This window comes from Sceloporus occidentalis, unplaced genomic scaffold (assembly GCF_023333645.1).
Source record: "Sceloporus occidentalis isolate IW3139 unplaced genomic scaffold, rSceOcc1.0.p SCAF_1, whole genome shotgun sequence".
In the NCBI taxonomy this organism is placed as follows: domain Eukaryota; kingdom Metazoa; phylum Chordata; class Lepidosauria; order Squamata; family Phrynosomatidae; genus Sceloporus; species Sceloporus occidentalis.
Window position 1 is genome coordinate 25,916,200 of NW_028316981.1, and position 18,183 is coordinate 25,934,382.

An 18,183-nucleotide genomic window follows, 5' to 3' on the forward strand; every position below is an offset into this window, starting at 1 on the left:
TCGGAAACAACTTGAAGGTGCAGGGCAACAAAAGGGCACATCTGTACTAACTGCACAATTATAAGCTGTTTGATATCACTTAGTAAACAATGCTGTATTTTTATATTTAATATTGTATTTTAAATTCTTTGCTGGAGAGCATAAGTATGTAGTTCTCTAGGAGAGAACATGGACCATCTCACCAAACTACAAATCCCAGGATTCCTTAGAACGGAGACGGAGTGATAACATCTGCTTCCTAGGGTGTGAAACTTAATGAGATGTGTTGCAAAAGAGGGTAAAGCAGCTGGAGCGATTGGTTGAGTTACAAAGTTGTGTGTCCGCTTTAACCTGTTTTGCACAGTTTACGAACCAGAGGGAGCTGCCTTTGCAACCCACCTTCAGAGAAGCATCTGGTAGGCCAAGTATCTAGCCCACTGTAGTAAACTGGGAGGTCACCATTTTGGGAAGGGATGGGCAAAGATGTATGGCAAGAATGTCACACTCACAGGATGAAGGTGGTTCCGGTTTCCCAAGACATGGGTGTATAGGCTGTTGTGTGAGGCTGATGAAAACCTGCAGATCTCTGTTCAGGTCCTGACAGGATCAAAGCCAGCCCTGTGTCCTATTAAAAGGGGCGTGTTTCTTACACTGGTGTATAAACACTTGTGTTGGAGCAATTGCATCGAGACACGATCCGTTGATCTCAGTCTTCTAAGGTAAGCAATACTTCACTAGGGGGCTTCAGGGGATATGGGGAAAGTGGATGTCACAGGGCTCTTTTCTCAATAGGAGCTTGTGCTAACTTAGTACTGATGGTAGAAGTAGATTGCCCCCAGTTTTTCTGCCTAGTTTTCAAGCCAGATTAATGTGCTCCATGGCAAAGAAATCCAAGATTGCATCCAAATTTAACTAAATTATCCCGGTATAATACTTTTCCCAGCTACTCTTCTGTTTTGGGTACATTATTATAGTGATAACTGATTCAGTCTTTGAACATAGGTCAGTATTATCATCTGACAGGGTGGAAGATCTGAGAAGACCTTTCCTTATCTTGTGTGTTCTGCCATGAGAGGCTGAGATTTGGACCAGGGACTTCCAGTTCATAGATGAATTATTATGGATGAAAAACATGACTATGGATCAACCTGAGTATCGTTTTATTGAAACATTTGCCTTCCTGTCTACACTTCCGAAAACATTTCACAACATTGGAGACATTTGGGCAACACATGTTGCACAAGGAAGGGAAAAGGTAACGGAGATGATAGGTAGACCTAAGGATTAACAAACCGAAATTATATCAAAATCATCGTCATCTCCTATGAGAATTTCTCTTCAAGGTTCCAACCTGTCACTCACATCACTGACATTTTATTTCATTACCTTCCTCCACACCGTCTATTTCTCAGTAGTGCTGTTTTCCTTCCAACCCTGTAGGCATTCACCTTCTAAATTCCCTATTGGAAGGAGTGATTCAGTTGCTTTGTCAACCTAGCAAGATAGCTCGGGGCTTACCAAACCAGTCTTTGAGCAGGGAATCATTAAAAAAAAACACTGGTATCTGCACACTTTCTGCTCAGTCTGCAAAGAAATGTAGTGAACCAGGGACAATTTGCTGTCATGTCCTGTGCATATGTATCTACATACACACATGTATAAGGTATGTAAAAGGAGGAATCAATTGGAAAGGTCTCTATAACGTGAGTTAGAATTTGCTGCTGAGTTCTACATACTGTACATATCACAAAGCCAACAGAAATGGTAAAAAAGCACATGAGAATCTGAACAGTTAACTGCCTTCAGCTTATGGCAACTATGAATGAGAAGTTTTGAAAACAAACTAGTAATATTGTCCCTGTTAAGGTCTTGCAAAGTCAGGGTGGTGACTTCCTTGATAGAGTCTATAGTTATTCCAAACCTTTGCTATTCTCTGCTAGTAATACAGTATCATAGAATCATAGAGTTGGAAGAGACCACAAGGGCCATCGAGTCCAACTCCCTGCCATGCAAGAACTCTCAGTCAAAGGATACCCAACAGGTGTCCATCCAGCCTCTGTTTAAAGGCCTTGCAGAAAATAGCAAAGACTTGAAAGCTGCTGAAAGTTAAAGAAGAAAATGCAAAAGCAGGGTTACGTTAAACCTTAAGAAAACAAAAACAGTGAGCACAGATATTTACATAACCTTAAAGTGGCTATTAAACACTGAAAGAATTAAGTACAGATACCTTGGCTCAGTCATAAACCAAAATGGAGATAATAGTCAAGAAATCAGGAGATAAAGGGTGCATCTACACTGCAGAAATAATGCAGTTTGACACTACTTTAACTGCCGTAGCTCTATCCTATAGAACCCTGGGATTTGTAGTTTTGATTGAGTGAAGGAAGCTACAACCCTGAGTGTGCAAAACCTGAATTGAGCAGTTGAGTTTCCAGGGGTCTTAAGAGGTCTCTCATTCATAGGGTCACTATAAGTCAAAATTAGTTTGACTGCAAACAGGACCTACAACAAAATGATGTCTTCTGCATAGCTCTAAATTATTAAAGTTCCTTCCCACAATTTTCATGCCTCCATCCTCCAGATCTAAACCTGCTTGCTGTAGGATATGTTCTGAGAATAAATTAAACATAGCAAGAAAATATAGACTTGTCTGGCACCCTTGCCAAGCGGAGACCACTTTTCTTTCCATATTCTGTCTCACAATTATGGCTCACCCACAGTGAGCAGTGTGTAGTTTTTCATAATTTATACAATCAAGGTCTTTGCTATAATCTAAAAAGCCCAGGTTGGCTTTATTTGAAAAGTCTTTGGTGCGTTCCTTCAGCCAATGAATGTTTGCAGTATGATCCCTAGTTGCTGTTAATTGGCATCAAGTTGACTTTGACTTATGGCTTATCCAGATGATTTTTAAATTGTGAATTTAGATGATGAATTTTAAATGTGGACTGTTTTAAAATGTGTCTTCTTAGTCCTTTTAAACTGATGCAAGTCTTAATTAATATGCTGTAACGATGTTTTCCACTGTTGATTTGTTGTTATTCCCCACCTTGATCCATGGGGAGAGGCGAGTAAGGAATAATTAATATTAATATTAATATTATTTTTAATATTATTCTCATTATGTCACCCTGTCATTAACAGCCTTGCTCAGGTCTTGCAGACTCAGGGCGGTGGCTTCCTTGGAATGCAGTCTTCCTCTTTTGTTGCTGTTGTTGTACGTCTTCAAGTCATGACTTAGGGGAGACCCTAACTCTGTGGTGATGGAAACAATTACTTGATAACCCAATTGAAACAATTAGTATCAGTCATGCCCATGCATTCTTGGCAGTGTCAAGCCAAAAAGAGAAGAGTCAGTATGCTGGACAGTTCACGCAGACAAACTAGCATGTGGAAATTTGGAGTGAGAAATCTGTTACTCATGCAAGGAAGTAGTCAAAGTTCATTATGATCTCAACCCACATTCCCTGAGCTAGTGAAAAGAGGTTAAAAACTCTTAAATGTCAGGTGTGAGCTGAGCATATGGTCCAGGAATCACACCACAGGTTAACTCCATGCTGAATTATCTGTGCATCCACTTGAACTGAAATAACTCCAGAGATTAATTAACATTTGTTTACCACTGACAAACAGTTCAATATATCATGTCAGAAGAATTTAACTGATGATAAAGGTTTATGCAATTATAAATTTGTGTATCTTTTAAACAGGCTACAGATTTTTAAAAAACATTATAGGAAGAGAGCAATGACTTTAATATGTGTGGTAGAATTCAAATTCCTAGCCGTGTTAGTCTGGAAAATCAGTATGCAAAGCGATCTTGCAGTACCTTTGAGACTAAATGAAATATAGAAGTTTGGTAGCATGAGCTTTCATAGACTTGAGGACCAAATGCATCGGAGGTAGTAGGTTCAAGTCTACAAAAGCTCATGCTACCAATTATATTTCATTCAGTCTCAAAGACACTTTAATATATGTGGTTAGTTTGGGTTGTTGTTTTTTTCCTGCTTCTTCTCCTGGATTTTAATACTTATCTATTTGCTTGGATCCTGATTTCCCATTTCTATGCCATCCCATGTCTCCCCCATTTTTTCCAAAACTCTGTAGTGGTGCAGTAAATTGGGATAGTGCATGAGAGACATAAAGAACAAACATTTTCTTTGTCTGCCCTAAGCAATGAAAAAATTATTTGGTCATTCTGTCTAAAAATGGTCACATCAACCAATCCAGAATTTGAGCCCTGGTTAAGAGACTGTCTACAATTAGGCAGAATGGGGCAGATGCTTACAGCAGCAGGATTTAGTTGGATATAATGAAAGGGCAGCAAACTGTTTGCTCTTTTATTTGTTATTGCTGTAATTTTTTTTTCCTGCTAAAGCTGGAGGGACCTGCTTCTGTTTTGCTTCATGGGCCAAAATAACTTGGCTGGCTTTGTGAACAACTCTATTTGAATTTAGAGACTTAGCTGTGTTAGTCTGGAATATTGGTATGCAAAGAGATCTTGTAGCACCTTTGAGAATAACTGAAAGAGAGAAGTTGTAGCATAAGCTTTCATAGACTTACATTTTCTTCCTCCATGCATCTGAGTAAGTAGACGTAGGCTGCATCTGCACTGCAGAAGTAATCCAGTTTCACACCAATTTAACTTTCAGGTAGTCTCAAAGGTGCTACAAGATCTCTCTACATACTGATTCTACAGACTAAGGTTATATCTTTGAATGTTACCAATTAACTGCCATGGCTCAATGCTGTGGAATTCTGGGAGTTGTACTTTGTTGTGGCAGCAGAGAAGCCTACATGCTCACAAAACTACCATTTCCAGAATCCCATAGCATTCAACCATGGCAGTTAAAGTGGTGTCAAACTGGTTTATTTCTGCAGTGTAGATGTGGCCCAAGTCTACAAAAGCTTATGCTACAACGTCTTTCGCTCATTTAAGCTCAAAGGTGCTACAAGATCCCTTTGCATAATGCTGCTTGAATAAACTTGGTGAAGGTACTAATAGTTGCTCTGCTTCAAGAAGAAAGACGGCTTAGTCTGGCTAGAGATTTACCAAAAAGGATAAAGAGAATGATTAAACTGGACTTTGCCCCTTGGGTAGAAGGATGGATTTTAAGGCTTCCCAAATCTTCCTTTGTGGCCCTGAGGTAGCTGGCTTGTGAGTCTGTGGCATAGCTTCAGAAATTCCTGCTTCAATCCAGGCATTGCAACATAGGGCAAATGGGTTTACATCTGTCATGAGGATTAGATCGTCTTCCCCCACTTGTGATATGTATTAGGTTACAGGGCAGTTACAGGATTGCATTGGAGGAAATCCTATTACCAAACAGGAGAAGGACATGGCTGCAGCCGAGAATACACTGAGATTAGCCTTGGGGGAGGGGGACACAAAAATCCAAAAAGGGACTATTTAGGATATTCACATGAAAGTGGTTGGCCATTTGTTCCAACAATGGCTGTTGGTACATCATCCAAAAGGAAAAGGAAAAAAGAAAATGCAGCACCAAGAGAAATGAAGCTACTAAAATCCCAAAGTGAACACAGTTTCATATGCATTCATGCAATTTAAAAAAATAATTATTACAATTTAAATAGAAATACAGTGCATTGCACCATAGTGAGGAAGACTGTGACCAGCGGTGTTTCTGAAAGGACAGCTCATATGGCTGCTAGTCAAAAGACATTGTCGAGTTATTCTGTCTTTCCACCTTCATACATTTTCTGTGGTAAGAGAAAAGTTAGAAAAAAGAGCAGGAAAGAAGTGCAGTGGCGTATTACAAATGGAAGTCAAACTGGATCTCTCCGTAAAGCAGTGAGCTTTTCAAGGAGGGTGTTTCGGTGTGTGCTACTAAACACAGAAAATGTATTTGGGCAAAAAATAAATTTGCATTTGGAAAGCCACTAGATAGGCAATTGGAAAAATGCAGGGAGGGGATTAGAAATTAGCCCTGTATTAGATACAAAGGAATGGAAATGTAACCAACCTGTGCTAGGATGTGTCGGGCGTCCTAACCACAAAGGACGACAAGGCACCACAAAGTGTAGGACATTCAAGAAAAAAGCAGGACATTGCTACATAAAAGCTAAAAACACTAATACATGCTACTTAGTCATGCTCAAAATGGAGACCATCTTAAAATTCCTCCTGGACAGAAGGTTGAAATGTAGGACATGTCCTGCAAAAGGAGGATGCTCTGGTCAGGCCCCACCTGGAATATTGTGTCCGGTTCTGGGCGCCACAATTCAAAAAGGACATTGCGAAACTGGAGCGTGTCCAGAGGAGGGCGACTAAAATGGTGAAAGGTCTGGAAACCTTGCCCTACGAGGAATGACTCAGGGAGCTGGGGATGTTTAGCCTGGAGAAGAGAAGGTTAAGAGGTGATATGATAGCCCTGTTTAAATATTTGAAAGGATGTCTTTTGAGGAGGGAGCAAGCTTGTTTTCTGCTGCTCCAGAGAACAGGACCCGGAACAATGGATGCAAGCTACAGGAGGAGAAATTCCACCTCAACATTAGGAAGAACATCCTGACAGTAAGGGCTGTTCGACAGTGAAACAGAGTGTAGTGTCCTTCCTTGGAGGTCTTTAAGCAGAGGCTGGATGGCCATCTGCTGGGGATGCTTTGATTTGGATTTCCTGCATGGCAGGGGGTTGGACTGGATGGCCCTTGCGGTCTCTTCCAACTCTATGATTCTATGTCTGGTCAACCTGTGAACAAGTCATATTTATAAATGAATCATGGCTGAATAGTAAATAATAACTACTTCAAGAAACAGCCAGTGATGTAGAATATTAGAAAAGAGCCAAGCATGCTCTGTGCTTGACTCTTCTTTCAGTGTCAACTTTTTGTTAGGGCTTTTAGCAAATGTACTTTAAATAAACAATGTGCCACTAGGTTCTGTGAATGAAAGAGAGCAGGCCTTGGCATATGAGGGGTCTCTAAATAAATTCTGAAAAGCCCTAAAAGTTTTACAAATGTTTTCCAATAATGCACATTTGACAATATTGCTAGGGGGGAATTTAACTATCTTAGAGCAGATGAAGGCAAAGTGACGTTCCCCAAGGCCTTTTTTAAAAGAAAAGTAAATTGATGACCGAAAAGTCTGGGGCTTCCAAAAGTGGTAATTTTGCTTTCAAATGGGACTCACCCATGTTTCCTCCAAAGCCATCCCCCCCCAGAAGTGGACTTTCATGCAGTTCTGCCCCCCCCCCCCACACACACACAAAATTCAACATTTCTGGACATGATATGGTAGATGCCGGGGGCACATAGATTCCACTTCAACATTAGGAGGAACTTCCTGACAGTAAGGGCTGTTCGACAGTGGAACACATTCCCTCAGAGAGCGGTGGAGTCTCCTTCTTTGGAAGTTTTTAAGCAGAAGCTGGATGGTTATCTGTTGGGGATGCTTTGATTAAGAGTTCCTGCATGGCAGGGGGTTGGACTAGATGGCCCTTGTGGTCTCTTTCAACTCTATGATTCTATGACATATTGTCACCCCGACCCACCTATTAGAAGCTCGTCCTACCTTCTGGAAATCATCTTGCCTTAAGACCTCCATTTATCTGCCCACAGGGGACATTGAATCAGGAAAAGGACAAGGTGGAATGGCCACAAAGCTACAAGTCTCTCCCACATAGCTAGCCCATGGTCCACATCAGCCTCTCCCTATAATGCTGTACCTATCATTAGAAAAGAATGTTATTAGAAAATAAGTAGGCAAAAGATGGCCCATGGCACACCCCAAAAGATCTCTCCTGCTCCATCAAAACAAAAATAGATTTTTAAATTTGCAGGGCAACTTCCAAGCCCTCAAATGGCCACAACTGCCTAAAAATGCAAGAGCCAGTGTGGTGTAGCACAAAACAAGCAAACAAACCACTGGGTGATCTTGGGGAAATCACACTCTCTCATGCTCAGAGGATAGCAATGACAAACCCTTTATGAAAATGCTTGCCAAGAAAACCCTATGATAGGTTGACCTTAGGGTCACCATAAATCAAAAATAACTTGGAGGCACACAACAAGAAGAAGAAGCCAAAAAATGCAGTGTTTTTCTTCCCATAACCTTGTAAATCCCCCCAAACCTCCCCAAAACACCAATAAAGATGAAATAATTGGCCATAAATCTACCAAAATGATAGCCAGATGTGACATCATGTCACATCTGGTGTGCTGAAACTCACTGGTGTGCCCTACGGATAGCACGGAAAGGGAAAAATGGTCCCCATTCCTCCTGCAGTTGCCCACCTCTGATTTAGAAACTTTTAGGAATTTGGATCCTATTGCTTTTGGTATCATATTTTGTTCTTTGTTCTTATACTGACTAAGGCAAACCTATTATGGGGTTTTATTGGCAAGATTTGTTCAGAGCTCTCTTAGGCTGAGAGCATGTGACTTGCCCAAGGTCATCCAGTGATTTTCCACGGCCAAGTTGGGAATTGAACGCCGGTTTCCAGAGTTGTAGTCCAACAGTCAAACTGCTATGCCACTCTGGTTCTCCCATCCTATTTAGTTTGGCCTTAAGAAATGGACCTGAGACCTTAGTCCTCATTCTCTTCTAAGCCATTAGGTCTCATAGCTTTAAAAATTTCCCTTCATTGTTAAGCATGCATTTCCTGAAGGTCTGCATTTTAAATAATAAAGAAGTCACTGCCATTTTCTGTGAATCCAACCATCTGAGCAAAAGCATTCATTTGTATCCTGTTTTACAGGATTTTTTAAAAAAACTAAACAACTGTTGTCTGACTGATCTTTTTTTTAAGGTAGCAGGAACTATTTGAATCCAGCCTGTTGACAGTAGGAAGAGGACTTTTAATGTGGATTGAACTGAGATGGTTGCTGCTTGAAACATAATCCTTGGGCATGGTGTGAATGGTTTAAATGCTACCATTGCACTGGGCAATCTCTAATCCTATCTCCAGACAATGCCAGGCACAACAAAAGAGGGGAAAGGGGACAAAGGTAACCAAGGATGCTTTGTTTCAGATGAGGGTGAGGACTGAAGGATTAAGCAAGGAATGGACACCCTGTGACCTTTTGCTTGATTTCAAAGGCCACTTGCAAACAACTGGCTCAGACCTTGAGAAAGAGCAGTCTGGGCAGCCAGCTGGGCAGGAAGGGAGAGTGTCAGAGATGGAAGGAAGGGGGTATCTCAGCCCACTGTTTGGAATTTGGGTAGGGTGATCAGATGTCCTCCTTTTCCAGGGCATGTCCTCCATTCCAACATTCTGTCCAGGTGGAATTCCAAAGTGTCTTATGCTGACCATGACTAAGAAGCATGGATTTATATTAATGTGAGTGTTTTTAGTTTTTATTTGGCTCTGTACTCCATTTTGTGGTGCCTTGTTCTCTTTTGCCGTCAGGACATCTGGTCACCCTGAATTTCAGCCGACCCACTGCTGGCACGTGGTCCATTACAGATTTGTTATTTGCCATCAAGCTGGCTTTGACTTATGGGAACCTTATGAATGGCTTCCTTGAGTCAGTCAATCTATCTGTAATGTGGTCTTCCTCTTTTCCTACTGTCTTTCACTTTACCAAAGGTTATAACCGCTTACTAGTTTCATGATTTCCAGCTTTCCCTCATTCATGCTTCTCTCATTCTATGTTCCTGTTACAGGTGAAGTCTCCTTTATCCAGAATTACGAAATCTAAAATACTCCAAAAACCATAACACTTTTCATGAGTAGCTGAGGTAGTGAAACCTTTGCTTTCTGGGGTTCAGTGTATACAAACTTTGTTTCATACACAAAGTTATTAAAAATATTGTCTAAAATTATGTATATGGTGTATATAAAACATAAATGCCTTGCATGATTAGACCTGGGTTCCATCTCTAAGGTATCTAATTAAAAAGATTGTATGTACAGCGCTGTGTAAATTTACAGCGCTTCATAAATAAAGGTTAATAATAATAATAACAATAGTATCTCATTATGTATATGCAAATATTACAAAATAAAATAAAATATTTGAAATCCCAAGTACTTCTGAACCCAGGCATTTCAGATAAGGGAAACCCAACATGTATATGTGTTATACATATTCAGACTTTCCTTTCACATCTGAACATAGCAACAGCTGAACATCCTTTTGGCTTGACTCCACTTGTGTCATCAGGGATGCAGCAAGGCAGGGGGAAATAAAGCCATCACCCCCAAATAAGAATTCTGCCCCCACCCCCAATAAAAAATTTCATGTATTTGTTTAAAGTATTTCTGTATCACCTCCCAGTCCACAAGGGCTCCCAAGGTGTTTCCTTCAATTCACAGATTTCTAGCAATGTTGAAAGTCAGACACTGAATATCATTCGCATCTAGAATTCTTCTGTGTGTTGCCTTCTCTTGTTAATGATGCCTGCCTTTTTTCTTTGGATGTCTAAACTATCTTTCTAAATGCTCAACTGAAGTTTTACGTTACTAAAATGCTAGAAATGTGGGTACTGTAGGAAAATGTAATCGGAGGGCATAAATCATATTGGAGGAGCAATGCCCTCATTTTACCTCCTCTGTAGAGAAGTGGGAGAAGGTGGGAGTCAGCATCAGTGCCACTTCACTGCCCACGTTCTTGGTGGTTGACCACCCCTGAAGTAGCTACTTTATTTTTTTCTTTCCATGTGGAATTCTTATAGTAAAACCAAGACATTAATTCTCTTTTAACAATTCTTTCTACCAACTCAGATCTGGGACAAGTCAGAACATTGGATTCCAATTTGCTTTGGAAGAAGTGTCTAGAGAGAAGTATAGCGATGTCCTCAGAAAAGACCAGCATGAACAAGATCATTGTGTATGACAAGGCCGATTTCGAAGGGCTTAGCAAAGAGTTCACCTGTGACATCCCTGACCTGCATGAGCTGGACTTTGGGAACTGCATCTCCTCTCTGAAGGTCATTGGGCAGCCTTGGGTAGCCTACAAATCCCCCAGATTTGAAGGAGATGGTTTTGCTTTTGAGGAAGGGAATTACAGTGAGATTGACAAGAGCAACAATATCTCATCCCTCCGACTGGTCCACCATGATCTCTCTGAACCTCTGATCACACTGTACGAACTGCCCAACTATGAGGGTCAAAGAAAGGTGGTGCAAGAGGAGACCAACCTTGCCTATGGCTACTTCAACGATTGTGTCTCCTCCCATGTAGTGCAAAGGGGTGTGTGGCTCTTGTATAAACACCCAAACCGGGGTGGGTGGTATCATGTCGCCTGGCCTGGGGAACGCATTCGTGACTACAAAACAGAGATCAATTTTGATGACAGCGTATCCCACCTGCGGCCCCTGCAGCCTGGGCGCCCCATCATCACCACAAAACTACTTTGGGACCAGAAGAAGGTGGAGGACGAGAAGGATATCCTGATTGATGAGATTGTGGGAACCAACTGTACTGAATATGAGCAAGCGTTCACCGCCAACACCTGCAGGGAATACACAACCACCGTTTTCCAGAGCTTCCACTTCAGCAACACCACGACCCTAAAACTTGGCTTCTCATTCCAGGTCACCTTGGAAGCTGCCAATGTCTTTGTGGTGCAAAAGGGGAAGCAGGAGTCTACCACCACCAGTGAGAAGGTTGAGGTTCTGCTACCTGCTAAAATCCCTCCACATACCCAACTCTGTATCCATGTGGTCAAGAAAGAGACCACCACCTCTATCCCAGTGGAGCTCACCATTTGCCAGAATGGGAAAGAAAGGAAAGAGCAGGCAGAATATCGGTGTGTTTCAGGGCGTACCATCAGCACCCGATATACTATGACGTCTATCTCAGCAGCACAGGAAACTTCCAAAAGTAAACATGCACCTGTAAAAGAAGGTGAGGATTGCCATACCCAGCCCTCACATGTGGATCTGAAGGAGTATTCTGGATCTGAGTCTGGACCAATAACATCAGAGGACAGATCCTAAGTCATGACGAGGACTATTGTGTTATGGCTACTTCCAGACTTTATTCAGTGATGAGGAAACACAAAGCCATATTGGATTATCCTTAGTCATGGTGTTGGTTTCTGGGTTTCAAGGCTAGGTGTTATACCAAGGATGAGCAACTTGTGGCCATCCAGATGTTTTTGGACTAAAATCCCTAACATCCCCTGTCTGCATTGCTAATTGTGAAGGATGATGGAAGTTGCTGTCCAACAACATCTAGAGGGCCACTCATTGCCCACCTCTATTTTGAGGATAGTATCTCAAGGAAGTAAGTTATGGTGATAGTTAAGGTGGCATTTTCCATTTGAAAACTCAAGCCTTCTTTCAAGGATGAAGCAACCTCAACAGATAAGCTACAAAACCAATCACAGATCTTCTGATCCCTTCTATCCTGAATAATTTCTATTATCCTATGAGTTGGTCGGTAAAAGCTCTAAATTGTTGTAAGATTAGTTCAGGCATTTCTCTAATCCTGGGCTTTATGGTACCTATCATAGCTATCCAGGTCAAATATTTAAGTGAAGAGAGGAATTTTTGATTAGTGGTCAGAGGTTTGCAGTAAGTGAATAAATTAGTTTCTGTAGTTTGCTTACAAACCAAACATTGGGTTCTTCTGAGTTAATTAATCCAGCTGTTCCTCATTAAAGTTGCCCCTCTCATCTCAACTGCTGATGCTTTCTTTTATTGTTTAATGAAGACCTCTGCTTTTGTTTCCTTAAAATCGCAATCTGGTTTTCATGGGAAATCCATAGCATTTGGTATGGGAATACAGGCTGGGTATCCCTTATTTGGAATTCTGAAATTTGAAATACTCCAAAATCCAAAATTGTCCACATGGGTGGCTGAGATAGTGACGCCTCTGCTTTCTATGGGTTCAGTTACCGAAACTTGGTTTCATGCACAACATTATTTTAAAATATTATGTATAAAATTACCTTCAAGATATGTGTATAAGGTGTATACAAAACATAAATGAATTTAATGTTTAGACATGGTTCCTATCTCCAAGATATCTCCTTACGTAGATACAAATATTCCAAAATCTGAAAAAATCTGAAATGCAGAACCCTTCTGGCCTGAAGCATTTTGGTTAAGGGAGACACAACCTGTAATAAACTTCCTCAGGCATGAAAAGCTGCAGCCCTTGTGGTACTGGATTCTTTGTTCCTGACAATATAAAAGTGTACCCTTGTCCTCCATCTCTTTGTACCAAGCTTCCTGCTCCATTGTGTCAACCCTGCCACCACCCCAAATTATAATTGAGTTGATTGTGAAAATGTCCTATGAAATGAAAGGTAGTTGAGTCAAAAGCTAGATGTCATCTAAGCTGGAGTAACCAGATGGTTGGCATAGGAATTGGGAAGGAAATGGGATATAGGATGATAGGTGAAGATTGCTAAAAATAGGGAGTGCCTCAGTTTGGTGGTATTTGTTTTGCAAAGAGAGTTTCCAGCCCTCCTGATTGCACAGAGAAACTCAAACCCACAATATACTAATGACTAATTAGCCATATCCTGTTGTCACCCACCCCAAATGTGTGTGTCACCTTGTGGTAAAGTTGGCTTCAAAGCCCTTGTATGGAGAGCCACCTTTTCTTTTCCCACTGTTAGATCTGATTTAGGGTTCTCTGATCCACCGCTACTATTCAACTCAATATTCCATATATTTAGCTGTGGATGGGCAAAGATTCAGGAAAGGCAGCTCTTTCTCAGCATTTCCAGGGAAAGGTGTTTAATATTTGCAGAGTCAAAGAAGCTTTGTAAGGGAAAAGGATGGTAACCTGGAGGCAATTCAACCACTCAGTGTCAATTCAACCAGCATCTAGTCCAGGTATACAGTAGAAGCTATCTAGAAGAACTATCACATTTCATTTGAAGTGTGTATCTGTATTTAGCCAGCATGGATATATAATACTACACAGTCATTAATATTAATATTTTAATATCATTAATATTAATAATATTAATATCAATATGATAATCCAGTTAAAATACACAGAACAGTATTAGTTGACATAATGATCAATCACACATACAGTAATTTATCACATATTATCATATAATAATACCAGGTGATGAAAGCAAGCTGTTTGGAAGATGTCAGACTATCTTCAAGAATAGACCAAACAAAAAGGATGCTAAACATTTGTTTAACAGCTATGTCTGTTTTGGCCAGCATCAAAAACAACATAAGCCAGTGAGAGCAATTTTGACAAGTTCAAAAGGAGAGCACAATTGTGTGTATATGTACGTGTGCCTTCAGGTTGCCTGTTGATTTATGGCGACCCCATTAATTTTATAGCATTTTCTTAAGAGAAGGGATATTCAGAGTGGTTTGCCATCGCCTTCCTCTGAAATAAAGCCAAAAGCACCTGGTATTGTTTGGCAATACCCCATCCTGCTTAGCTTCCAAGATCAGATGTGTTCTGATGCAATCAGGGTATTCAGGCCTCAAAGCAGAAGGAATCCGTGGCTACCAAGGGCTGACTGTACTATCTCTGAGAGGAGAACAACAGAAGCAGTCTCTGGAGGGAGCTGAGTCCAGGGTTTTGGGTTCTGTAAAGGAACAGCATCAAGGGCACCTCTCCCTGGAGATCTCTTGTGGTGGGGCAGTGGATTTGAGTGTTTATTTGAGTGTTTAAGCTGTGTGTCTCCACCTATGCTCTTGTCTGGAAATAAACACAAACAAACAAAAAACAATAAGCTTCCAATTACCACCTTCCAAAGGGAACTGAACCTGGGTAAGTGCTGAGCTCTTGGAACTTCTAATCACTCACAAAAATGGGAAAATGTTGAATGTAACATTATTATTAAACTTAATAATCCAAGGCCTAAATTGTGTGGTCCTGCAGATCTTATTTGACTGCAATTCCCAGCATTCCTCACTATTGGTTATACTGGCTAGGAGGGCTAGGAATTCCTATTCTGCAACATCTAAAGGGCCACATAATTCTCACTCTGATCCTAAATTCAGGTGCTAGTCCCAATTAAAGTTGACTCTAAATCGACCTCATGTATAAGTCGAGGGCAGGGGCTAAAATTTTGTTGTTTGGGGACTAAAATTATGGATTTTTATATGACCCATGGATAAGTCGAGGGTAAAACTTAGGGGCATGTAAAAGAAAGATGTAAAGGATGAAGCAAAGGAAAACAATGCCAAAGAGCTTACAAAATTCCAGCAGACATAACTATTTGCCCTCATAAGGTTGGATGGATGAGATAGTGGAACAGGGTACATGCTTCCAGGGCAGATTAAACTCTTGCCTTTCACTGGAGGAGGAGGATTATATATATATATATATGATTTGAAGTACAGTATTTACATTGACCCGTGAATAAGTCGACTCAGGTTTTTGGGGTCAATTTTTTAACCTAAATTTCTAGACTTATACAGTAATAGAATCAATGGGACCTACATAAGTGTCGATTTACCATTCAGCAAATGATTACATGGGTTTCCTCTATTTGGGACTAACAACTGAATAAATAAAAGTGAACATTTAACTTCCATTTCATGGGGAACAGCTATCTGCCTAGTTGCTCCATTTCCAATGGCTTGCTTGGTTGCTTCTGGCTCAGACTACTTTTGTGTGGGTCAGGCAGTAATTATGTGAAAAAAGACAAATGATAGAATAAAACCGAATGGGCCACTATTCACTGTTAAATAACATATGCATTTATGGTAATTAGAACCCATTATTATACACTTTTATTTCTATGGTATCTTAAATACTAAGTGGAAAATGGTGATTCTGAACAATATTTTAAATTGGCTTTCCCTTCCTTTGGTTTCAGTTTTAATTTAAATATGTGATTTAAATCACCTTGATCTAAATTGGTACATTAAATAAGCCCAAGCACCTCCTGACCTTCTCTTTCACTTCTGAATATTTATTAATAGACTCAGTGATGCAGACTATGGTCCCAGATTAGCTTCATGTTCCTTAAACTTAAGTAACACTTTCAGTCAGCGCAAGGACTCCTCAGTACTCCTTGTGCTGGCTGAAGCTGGTGAATAAATTGATCAGTAACTTCTCTTTTTTGTTGTTGCCCTATTGCATTATACTGTATCAAGGGGGATTCTTCTTGTCCTTTGTTTCTTTATCCTTATTTCCTTAAGTCTCCTGGCCACCACTTTTTCTAGTGATCTACCTGGCCCCATGCCGGGACTGAGTTACCAGGTGTAATTTCTCTTTCTCAACTAAGTACACTTCTTATGATAAACCACTCACCAGAATCCCCTGCTGGTAGCATAAAACTAAATAAATCCTGGACAGAAGCAATCTTCAGGACTGCATCATAACATTAAGAAAATTAATGCCATCTCACTGCTCCTTATCTTCCCAGTGGCCCCACCATTTCAAGAGCCACCCCCAGATGGTTTATTGGACAGGTTTGTTTTTTAAGGGCTAGTCCGGCCATTTGCAAGAGAGCCAGCATGATGCAGTGATGGTGAAAGAATAAAGAACTCTATAATACGTATAATCTGAATATCTCCCCCAATGTATTACATGTATTGCAAGCTATAGAAAACAACCATCTATCAAACAAAAATAATTGTTTACAAGAATTTTTAAAAAACACTTCTATTTACTTCTTCATTAGATAAACTGTGTGTAGTTCTTATGTCCTGATAATATTTATATCAGATGTTTAATTCTTGCAAAAAAATAAACAATTTTGTTTGTTTGTTTGATATTCTTTACTTTTTCACAACCTCTTTTTGATTTGAAAACTCATGTCTGGGAAGATATGGTCCCTCAAATTGCCTAGCAACCTGCTGCCCAGTCATCTGAAGCAACTACCTAACAGATTCAAGCAACAAGAAAAGAAATTCCACCTCAACATTAAATAATAATAATAAAAATAAAATTTTTATTTGTATACCGCTTTTCCGTCTGATCAAAGCAGTTCACAGTAGCATACAATATAATACAAAACAATACAATACTCAAGCAATACAATAAAATATCCATTACATCAGCAATATTACACAGTACAGTAAAAATCTCCTAACAAATACAAGTCCATTTAAAAACGATCGGTTGTGGTTGGGTATCTGGATCTTAGTTAAGGTATTCTATCTCTAAAGAGAATCAGGGGGATATGCTATTTGAAAAAGATGCGTTTTCAAAGCCTTCTTGAAGGCTTCCAGCATGGAACATAGCCGGATTAGGAAGAATTTCCTGACAGTAAGAGCTGTTCAACAACAAAATACGCTGCCTTGGATTGTGGTGGAGTCTTCTTCTTTGGAGGCTTTTAAACAGAGGCAGGGAGGCCATCTGTCAGGAGTGCTTTGATTCTGTGTTCCTGCATGGCGGGGAATTAGACTGGAACAGCCCTTGAGGTCTCTTCCATCTCCATGAGTCTTCTACAGTCGGTCTTCCATATCTACCAATTCTGCATTCACAGATTCAATTCTGCATCCATGGCTTGAAAATATTTTTTTAATCCAAAAAGCAAACATTGATGTTCCCATTTTATATTTTGTATTGTTATCCACCCTCAATCTCTACCCATGGCAGCCTTGTGGATGAGACATCTCCAAGACTCCCTGTCCTCCACTGCTCTGCTCAGATCCTGAACTTTCATTCCCATGACCTCTTTTATAGAGTCCATCCATCTAGCATGCAGCTTTCCTCTCTTTCTGCTTCCCTCTACCTTTCTCAAACATACGGTAACTGCCTGACTTCATAACCAGAAGCAACCAAGCAAGCTGTTAGAAGTGGAGCAACTGGACAGATGGGTGATCCCCATGAAATGGAAGTTAAATTTTCATTTTTATTTATTTTTTGGCCTAAATCCAATTGTTAGTCCCAAATAGAGTAGGCCCACGTAATCATTTGCTGAATGGTAAATGGACACTTATGTAGGTCCCCCATTGATTCAATTGGTCAACCTTAGTTGGGACTAGCGACCTGGATTTAGGCTCAGAGTGAGAATTATGTGGCCCTTTAGATGTTTTCTCCAACGAGTCCTGCCATTTCATAATGTGTCCAAAGTATGACAGCCTCGGTATTGTCATATAGGCTTCCAGAGATATTTCTGGTTTGATGTGTTCTAGCACTCATTTGTTTCACTTCTTGGCTGCCTTCTCCAACATCACATTTCAAATCAATTGATTTTCTTCCTATTCATTTTTTATATTTTATATTATTTTATATTTTTCGATTTTGTATACAGGACATCATTTTGCTACTCTGTTGCATGTGATGGAACTTGAGCACCCACAAATTTTGGTATCCACGGGGGCATCCTGGAGGCAAGCCCCCAACAGATACCAAGGAC

At 40.4% G+C, this 18,183-nt stretch overlaps 1 pseudogene across 2 annotated transcripts; it reads left to right on the plus strand.

Moving 5' to 3' along the window:
• The first annotated feature begins 9,190 nt into the window (after positions 1-9,190).
• Positions 9,191-12,967, plus strand: LOC149321248 (epidermal differentiation-specific protein pseudogene; annotated as a pseudogene). 2 transcript variants are annotated; one of them, XR_016277517.1, is made up of 3 exons: positions 9,197-9,272; positions 9,599-9,673; positions 10,659-12,967. The product of XR_016277517.1 is annotated as an epidermal differentiation-specific protein pseudogene, transcript variant X2 (transcript). The 2 variants fall into 2 exon arrangements; XR_016277508.1 differs by lacking the exon at positions 9,599-9,673 and having other exon boundaries at positions 9,191-9,272.
• Positions 12,968-18,183: the final 5,216 nt, after the last annotated feature.